Raw genomic sequence first — 10,244 nt, forward strand, 5'->3', positions numbered from 1 at the left:
GGGGGGGAAAGGTATTTCGTTCACCTCCATTCCACAAGGTTCACTGTCGAGGATTGTGATCGAAATCACGCCTCTAAGGTTCGTGGATTCTATATCACTTGTTTAGGCTCTTCAACAACCATTTTATAATTTACCCTATTTCTGTCATTCCTTTATATTTTGTATGGGGTAGTGAAGATGATATGGTGAATGAGACAACTATGACGGTTGCTGTGGGAGGAAATAGCAGGACCACTATGCAAGAGGGACCACTAGAGGAATTACCACCACGGAGGAGCACAAGACAAAGAATGAGACCTGCCACGTTGGGGGATTATGTGTAATTCTGTTAGGAGTTTGTTAGGATTTCTCTGATGAGAATATGATAACAGAATGTAAGGAATATTATAAAAGGGGTCATTGGGGAATGAATGGGATATGAAAAAGCTTTAATCCTTTTTTTTTTTTTTTTCTGTTCAGGAGGTAGCTCCCTCGAAGTAGCACTGTCTCGGTAGTCTCCGTAACATTGGTGCTTTCGTTGAGAGGTTGTCATGGCAGAAGGAACGCGTTTTAAAGACCTCGAAGAATCCACCAAGGCCCTGACCGATACAGTAGCAACACAGGGTGAATAGCTCGACTCCTTTTACGCCACACTCTCCGACCAGCAGCATGCTATATCTGAGCTCGCACTCCGTTTGACCGCCATTGACGGCCACCTGGAACAGGCTCTCCGCTTGTGCTCATCACCTTCGGCTGAAGTTTGTCACACGTCCAGCCCAATAGCCCTTCCTGCTCAGGGACCACCGTTGGGATCAATTCAAGCTCGAACTATTCGACTTGATTTTCCTCGCTTTGACGACAACGACCCAGTCGGCTGGATATTCAAAGTCGAGAGATTCTTTGACTACCATGGGACTTCCGATGATCAGAGACTCTTGATTTCTTCTTTCTATATGGATAGTCCGGCCTTACAATGGTTCCAATGGATGTATAGAGCTTCTCAGTTCAGTTCGTAGCCAGCGTTTATCAAAGCCTTGGAGCTCCGATTTGGTCCATTGGAGTTTGAAGAACCGCAAGGTTCCCTGGCCAAACTGATACAAACATCTTCTGTTTCGGAATATCAAACCCGGTTTGAAACCTTAGCAAACCGCACGCAGAATGTTCCGGCTGCATTTCTGACCAACTATTTTATATCGGGTCTACGCTCTGATATTCGGAATGAGGTATTGGCCTTCCGACCAACTTCAATCTCTCAAGCCATTGGTCTAGCCCACCTCCAAGAAGCCAAGTTCGAGGAGCTCCGACGCTTCGTACCACGTCTACCAGTGCCCAGATCACCGTTGTTACCTTCATCGACCCATCCATTAGGATCTAGAGTTTCCCCAAGTCCCCTACATATTCCCATCAAACGACTCTCACCCACTGAGATGCAAATCCATCGCGAGAAAGGACTCTGCTACAACTGTGATGAGAGATTCTCACCAGGTCACCGCTGCAAATCTAAGCAGCTCTTCTTACTAGAGTATGATGATGCTACCGACGGTGATGGTCCTTTGGGTGACGATACAGGGGTTGACCCCGAAACTCAAGTTCAACCCACTGTCGAACCAACTACGGAGATCTCTTAAAACGCCATGGCTAGTCAAAACTCACTGTCTACCTTGCGTATAATAGGCACTATTAACGATTTTCCAGTGCAAATTCTCATCGACGGGGGCAGCTCATATAACTTTGTACAGAGCCGAATTGCACGACAGTTGTGACTTCCTATTGTGGCCGCACCCAATATGGCAGTCCTAGTCAGGAGCGGCAATCGCATTTCAAGTGAAGGTATGGTTAACAACCTATCTGTTAAGCTTCCTGCCCATGCAATTACAATTGACGCCTTGGTGTTACCCCTATTTGGAGCCGACTTGGTTCTCAGAGTACAGTGGTTGTCCCAGCTCAGGCCGATGCTATTCGATTACAAATAGATGACATTGGAATTTTCGATCGAAAGCAAACATATTACATTGCAAGGGAATTCCCCACCAAATCCCTCTCTGCTTCAATATAATCACCTGTGACGATTGACGGCCATAGGATCGGTAGTAGCCATCTACCACCTGGAGCTTCAACATGGTCAATCTCAGGCGTCGACTACAGACAACCAAGAACTCCAAGCTCTACTAGCAGTGTATGCCTCCATTGTGAAACACCCTATGGGTTACCACCTCCGTGAGCACAGGACCACACCATCCACCTCCAACCAGGCACTCAGCCAGTGACGGTGCGCCCATACAGATACACTCATTTCCAAAAATCTCCAATAGAAGCAATGGTGACTGAGATGTTGAAAGAAGGAATTATTCGGCCCAGCATTAGTCCCTTCTCTTAACCAGTGATCCTCGTTAAAACGAAGGATGGCACCTGGAGGTTTTGTATCGATTACCGTGCTCTGAATGTTGTAACAGTTAGGGACGGGTTTCCCATTCCAACAGTGGACGAGTTGCTTGATGAACTGTATGGTGCATAGTACTTCTCTAAACTGGATTTACATTCTGGTTACCACTAGATCCGAATTCAAGCTGCTGATGTTCACAAAATCGCAATATTCAAACCATTCCTTCGGAAGTTCATTTTGGTATTCTTCGACGACTTGCTCGTCTATAGCCCTTCATGGTCCACCCACCTTGATCACTTGCGGAGTGTACTACAACTCCTTCAAGCTCACCACCTATACGCTAAGTATTTTAAGTGTGTCTTTGGTCAAACGAGCATTGAATACCTTGGTCATGTCGTCTCATCACGAGGGGTGCAAATGGATCCGTCCAAAGTTTCAACTATGCTAGATTGGGCCGTTCCACAGTCCTTAACGGAATTACAGGGATTTTTTGGTCTCACTGGATATTACTGTCACTTTCTTCATAGGTACGCCCAAGTGGCCGCCCCATTGACGGACCTTCTCAAGAAGGGGGCCTTGACTTGGACTACTACGGCTCAACAGGCTTTTCATGCACTGCAGCTTGCCATGACATCAGCCCCAGTCCTCACCTTGCCCAATTTTTCTGCCCCATTCATCATTGAAACCAATGCTTGGGGAATGGGTATAGGCGTTGTATTGTCCCAAGAAGGGCATCCGATTGCCTATTTCAACAAGAAATTGTCTAAAAGAATGCAAGTGGCCTCCACTTATGCACGCGAGATGTACGCTATTACACAAGTAGTCATGCGCTAGAGACCGTATTTGCTTGGTCAAAAATTTATGATACGCACGGATCAACAGAGTCTTAAGGGGCTCACGGAACACACTATATAGACGCCTGAGCAATATCATTGGCTTTCTAAGCTATTGGGCTTCACCTTTGAGATCCAATACAAACCAGGGAGGGAAAATAAGGCTGCTGATGCACTCTCACGTTCACCATCAACATGTATGGGCCTATTCTCTTTCTCAGTGCCCACATTTGATGTTTTGGATCAGGCGCGATCTGAGGTGAATTTCGAACCAGAACTTTGTGCCATTTGTGACACACTATCCACAGACCCTGGTGCATGCTTCAATTATTCACTTATTAATGGGTTGTTGTATTTTAACAAACAGTGGGTGATTACGTCCACCTCTAACCTCCATGAGAAATTGTTGCATGAATACCACGCATCTCCAATGGGAGGACACGCTGGATTTATCCGCACATATCATCGCCTCGCAATGAACGTCTATTGGAAGGGCATGCATGCACAAATTAAACAATTCGTGGCTGAGTGTCAAACGTGCCAGCAAATCAAGGCTCAAAATACCTCTCCAGCCGGCCTTTTGTAGCCTCTTCCAATACCACAACAAATTTGGGAAGACATCGGATTGGACTTCATCACCGGCCTTCCTTCTTCTGCGGGGAAGACAGCCATATTGGTAGTGGTAGACCGCCTCACCAAGTATGCCCATATCTGTGCTTTAAAAGGAAATTATACTAGCCGAAAGGTTGTTGAAGTCTTTGCCAATGCCATTGTTAAACTTCATAGCCTACCTCACTCAATAGTAAGCGATAGAGGCCCATTATTCATTAGCAATTTTTGGCGCGAGCTCTTCGCATAGCAAGGGACTACTCTCGCAATTAGTAGTGCATATCATCCACAAACAGACGAGCAAATGGAGGTTTTGAATCGTTGCCTGGAAATGTACCTCTACAGCTTCGTAATGGATGAACCCCACCAATGATTGCAGTACTTGCCATGGGCAGAGTACTGGTATAACACAGCATACCACACGGCAGCGGGAATGACTCCCTTTCAGGAGTGTATGGGCACACTCCCTGAAACATAGGTCGGTATGAGTAGGGGTCTTCTTCAAATGACTTGGTCGATCAGCAGATTCTGAACCGAGATACTATCCTTCAAACTCTCAAAAATAATCTGATCAGAGCTCAGTCTCGTATGAAATGCTAGGCAGATAAGCAAAGAGTGGACCGACAATTCAAACAAGGCGATTGGGTTTATGTTAAACTTTAGCTATATCAACAACAGTCTGTCGCCTTATGCATTCATTAGAAACTTGGTCACCGCTTCTTTGGGCCCTTCCAAATTCTGGAGCGTATCGGTGCAGTGGCCTACAAACTCGAGCTACCCGATATCGCTCGCATCCACCCAGTCTTTCATGTCTCTCTTCTGAAGCCTTACATTGGAAGTTCATCAACGAGCCCCATTCCCTTACCACTGCCAACTGTTGTTTTATCAAACCAACCCACCCCTGCTGCTATAGTGAATCACCGTCGACTGAAACGACAAGGCCAATGGGTACCTCAGGCACTGATACAATGGGACGAGCTGGCACTGGAGGATGCCTCTTGGGAAGATCTGTCGATCCTGCAGCACCTGTATCCGGAGCTGAACCTTGAGGACAAGGTTGATTTCGAAGAGGGTGGTAATGATATGGTGAATGAGACAACTATGACAATTGCTGTGGGAGGAAATAGCTAGACCACTATGCAAGAGGGACCACCAGAGGAATTACCACCACGTAGGAGCACAAGACAAAGAATGAGGCCTGCCACGTTGGGGGATTAGTTGTAATTCTGTTAGGAGTTTGTTAGGATTTCTCTTATGAGAATATGATAACAGAATGTAAAGAATATTATAAAAGGGGTCATTGGGGAATGAATAGGATATGAAAAAGCTTTACCCCTTTTTTTTTCTGTTCAGGAGGTAGCTCCCTTGAAGTAGCACTGTCTCGGTATTCTCCGTAACAGAAGAGAAGTTGCTGGCGGCTAGTGGATCTAAAACCACTGAGATGGAGCTTTGAGAGTTTGTGCACAGAGAGAATCTAAATCTAAAAACCTTGTTCAAGAAAATGAAAAAAAAAAAAGAATATAAGAAATCATTCCAATGTTTCACATGTAGCAGACTCTCCCTGCAGCGTCGTGCATAAGGCCACCCAATGTTGTGAACAGCAGTTGACATCTTCCAGTGCCGTACTATATGATCAGTAGCACACCCCCACGCTACAGAGGATTCCAATCCTCCAAGGGGAGAGGTGGGGTGATTATTTCATAGCCTCATGTGAGAGAACATGGGAGGGGCATTGTCAGACAACGTTCTTTTTCCCTAAGGCTCCGTTTGTTTCAGCGTGTAAAATTTTACATGAAAAAATTTACATTTAAAATTTTCCTGGTTGATATATTTTCCAACATTTGTTTCTAGGAGATAAAATAAGTTGTAAAATATCACCGTAAAATTTTCCAATGTTTGTTTTCCATTACTTTTACATGGTAAAATTATTTAGCATAATTACATAATTAAGATGCCATTATAAATTTGAATTAGGCAATTGTAAAAACCATGTATCAACATGGAACCCATAAAATATATAGGACTTATGTGATCCAAGTCAACAAAAAATACAACCAATGTGGGACAGACATTTCCATGCGATTGTGGGATCAGTATGGGCACACAAGATTAGTCAAGCCGAAAGCGTAGATACCCGTTATTAAAATAATAATAATAATAATTATTATTATTATTATTATTACATCATAATGTCTCCTAGATCAATTCAGCCACATAGCAAAATGGATGGGGCTGAAAGCTCACATGTGAGTTTAAATGGAGCTGGCAAGAGGCAAAATAAGCATTAAAAATCCAGACTATCGAAAAATTTGAAACTAGAGATGCTATTCAGCACAAGGTTTTACATCAATGTATTTTTTTATTTTATTTTAATTTTACAAAGGAAAATCTTATTTTACCGTAAAATTTTATGATGAAAATTTTCCAGGCCGAAACAAATGGACCCTAAAAAAAATATGACATGTGGAGTGATAATAACTTTATTCTGAACCATTGTGATATCGATCGGCACAATATGATATGGGGGGGTTTTTTTTTAATGAAAAGTCAACGGTATTTAGATTTAATGTCAAACCAATACGGTTGATCCATATGGGTATCAATTAATATCGGTTTTCAATATAGTGAACTAATAAATCCCTAGCAATCCTTGTCAATTTTTTTTCCCATATGACTTCATCATTATGATATATGTTTCTGTTAATAATCCAAATCTCAAAATGCGTGGATGGGCAACTTGCTTTCTATGCGAGGGGGAATGTTTCTCATTCACAACCGATTACTTGACGATAGAGGATTCCATTGATCCAACTTAGAATACAATGCGATGACTAATATGTCTATTTGTAATCCTGAAGACGATGTTTTTATTTCTCTCTTTTAATTAATTTTTTTTTCAAAATCCATAGCAATTACATCGGGGTCCATAAGGGGTGTTGAGGATGAAGAAATTGTTGGAGTTACATTTATATCTAGCACTGACATGCTTGGTGTTAAGAAAATATCTCTGTAAGAAGGCTAGTTAGAGATTTCTTGGAAAAACACTAGCCCCTATCAATTGATATTGAATTTTTTTTTTTTGGTGTGCATTATTATCATTATACACAAAAGGGAGGAGTCATATCATGAAAATCTCACATACGATTTTGTAGCAAGGATTCTTTGAATAAAATGAACAACCATAACGGATGTCAACTGAATCCAAATAAAATTATGCAGAAGTTATTATGAAGCTACACAACTAAAAATTGATCTCTATGATCGAAGTTGTTGGTGAGTGGCCATCTGGCATAATAACATCCCCACTTTAATGGTCAAAATAGTAAGTATAACGAAAGGAGAAAAAAGGTGTGATTCTGCTTATTGGAAAAGAGTCATTGTTCAAAGGATCTTATGATTATATATGAATACTGATAGAGTTCGAAAGCTAACGATTTTAAAATTAGTAAGCTGAAGCCCCAAAATCCTTGAGCACTCTCCTTCGTCTCTTTAACCTCCATCATCTCTTTAGAAGTATCTTGTTGAGAATTGATTATTAATGCTTCTTTGGCAACCGCATCAACCACCTGGTTGTAATATCTATAGGCATGAGACTGTAGCATATAGAATACCAATTTTGATTCTGTAGGACCATCTTGGAATTAGAATTTTATTCTTTTAATGATTTTGGTTGTTAACTTGTCTTTGCCTATTTCTCAACTTTTCACTTTTTTTTTTCTTTTTTGGCATTTTCATTGTTATGTGTCTACTCTATTTTATTGAAAATCGAGGAGTGGATAAAGGCTGAGTCTATTTGTGTTCCGAAATATGGTACTATATAAGTAGCCACATGATATTAATAAGCTAAACATCATATATGCTAGCACAATAACCATTACACCACTACCTTCCTTGTTCGTAAGCAGCCATTCTTTGCTCCTCTTTTATTTATGGGAGAGAGAATGCTACCTGATCATATGGCTTATGCCAGCGTGGGGACAATGAGAGCATGTTGTCACGGCTTTAGACCTTTCTAAGCAACCGCGCTGGCACTTAGCACTCCCATTAGCACTAAGTCAGCCTAACCACCCTCCTTAAGGGATTTGGGAAGAGAAGAAGTGAACACAGAGTGACTTTGAGAAGAATAAACTTGTATTGCACTAGAGAACTCTTGAGTACAAGGCTTGAGAACTCACTTGCTTGGTTGAACACTCTTGGTTGGTCCTTGGTGAGTGTCTTTGCCAAATGAGGCAACACCTATTTATAGGCACTCCAAGTTACAATGGATGGTTAAGATATTTACAAATGTCCTCCATCCAATGGTTGGGGAGGAAACTAGAAGCTTCCCACCTCCTTAGTGGAGAATTCTAGAAATCTCTCCCAAAATATCTCCTATAAATATCTTCTATAAATATCTATAATAAAATATCTAGAGTTACTACACCTTTGTAGAAAACTCTAGAACTTGGACCTTACTTAGCTCATTGGCCTAAGTCCATGGGCTTGGTGGGTTAGGCTTGTGGGCCTATATTGGGCAGGTCGTGACACTCTCCCCCACCTAAGTCAGCGACGTCCTCGTCGCATCTTCTTCGTGGAATCTTTGTATGTGTTCTTGGAACTGCCATAAAGAGTCGGCGGGTTCCCAACTTGCCTCGCTCTCTGGTACCCCCTTCCACTTGACTAAGTACTCCCTACTAGGAGGTACGCCTCGCCTCCGGATGATTCGGTCAGCGATCAGGTATTCTGCCTCCTTGTCGTTGGAGGTGGTGACAACCATTGGTGCTCTTGTTGAGGTTCCATGACTTGGGTCTTCCTTGTCTCCATGGTATGGCTTCAATAGGCTTGCATGGAAGACTGGATGGATCTTGAGCTTAGGAGGTAGGCTCACCTCATAGGATACTTTGCCCACCTTCTTGGTGATCTCGAACGGGCCTTCATACCGACGCACCAGCCCCTTATGTACCTGCCTTAGGGACTTGAATTGTTGGGGTAGAAGCTTCATAAGTACCAAGTCCCCGGCCTTGAAATTTTCTGGTCGCCTCCCTTTGTCAGCCTATTTCTTCATCTTCTTAGTGGCCTTGTCTAAGTATGACTTAGCCACATCTAGCCTTGCTTGCCACTCCTTGGCAACCTTAAACGCCGAAGGGCTCTTCCCCATGTAGTCGGTCATCATCGTGTTTGGCGTTAAGGGTTGTTGTCCCGTGGCAATCTCAAATGGACTTTGGTTTGTGGCCTCACTTCATTGGAGGTTGTAAGAGAACTGAGCCACATCAAGCAACTTGGCCCAGTCATGTTGGTTAGCACTCACGAAGTGCCTCAAGTAGAGCTCTAACAAGCTATTAATGCGCTCTGTTTGCCCATCGATCTGGGGATGGAAGCTTGTCGAGAAGTGTAGTGACGATCCCAACAACTTGAATAGCTCCGTCCAGAACCTACCCGTGAAGCGAGGGTCCCGATCACTTATTATGGATTGTGGCACACCCCAATGTTTGACGACGTGCTTTAGAAATAGCCTTGCCACTTCTTCCGCCGTACAATCCCTTGGTACCGCCATGAATGTGCCATATTTGGAAAATCTGTCAACCACCACCATTATTGATCCATACCCTTCTGACTTGGGTAGAGCACTGATGAAGTCCATAGAGATACTCTCCCATGGTCTTTTTGGTATGGGAAGTGGCTCCAGTAGTCCCCTGGGTGGTTGCTGCTCTACCTTATCTTGTTGGCATACAAGAAAAGTTCTCACATAGGCCTCTATGTCATCCCGCATCTGAGGCCAATAGTAGGTTGCTTCTAGCAAAGCCCGCGTGCACCTTTGTCCTAGGTGGCCAGCCCATTTAGTGTCGTGGCATTCGTGAATGAGATTCCTCCGTAGGTTACTCCACTCAGGTACGTAGAGTCTCCTCTTCTTAGCATAGAGCAAGCCATTTTGCTCCCAAAATCTTCGTGTCTTGCCCTCCCATGTAAGGGCGAGTAAGCTCTTAGCCACAGGATCATGTTGGAGGCCCCCCTTAATAAACTCTAGAAGTTCCCCTTCCGGTTGGCTAAGAGAAGCCAACTCCGCCTTTCTACTAAGTGCATCAGCCACCTCGTTAGCCTTACCTGGCTTGTATTCAAAGACGAAGTCGAACTCTGCCAAGAAGTCTTGCCATCTAGCTTGCTTAGGACTTAACTTCTTTTGGGATTGAAAGTAACTAATGGCAACATTGTACGTCTTCACCACAAACTGTGACCCAAGTAGGTAGTGTCGCCACGTCCTTAGGCAATGCACCACCGCGGTCATCTCCTTCTCATGGACTATGTAGCGCCGCTCTGTCTCATTCAACTTATGGCTCTCATAGGCAATGGGGTGCCTTTCTTGCATCAACACCCCATCGATAGCAAAGTCAGATGCATCTGTGTGCACCTCAAATGGCTTGCCATAGTCGGGTAGGGTAAGCACCGGTTCCCCCATGACAGCC

This window comes from Macadamia integrifolia, chromosome 12 (assembly GCF_013358625.1).
Source record: "Macadamia integrifolia cultivar HAES 741 chromosome 12, SCU_Mint_v3, whole genome shotgun sequence".
Lineage (NCBI taxonomy): Eukaryota > Viridiplantae > Streptophyta > Magnoliopsida > Proteales > Proteaceae > Macadamia > Macadamia integrifolia.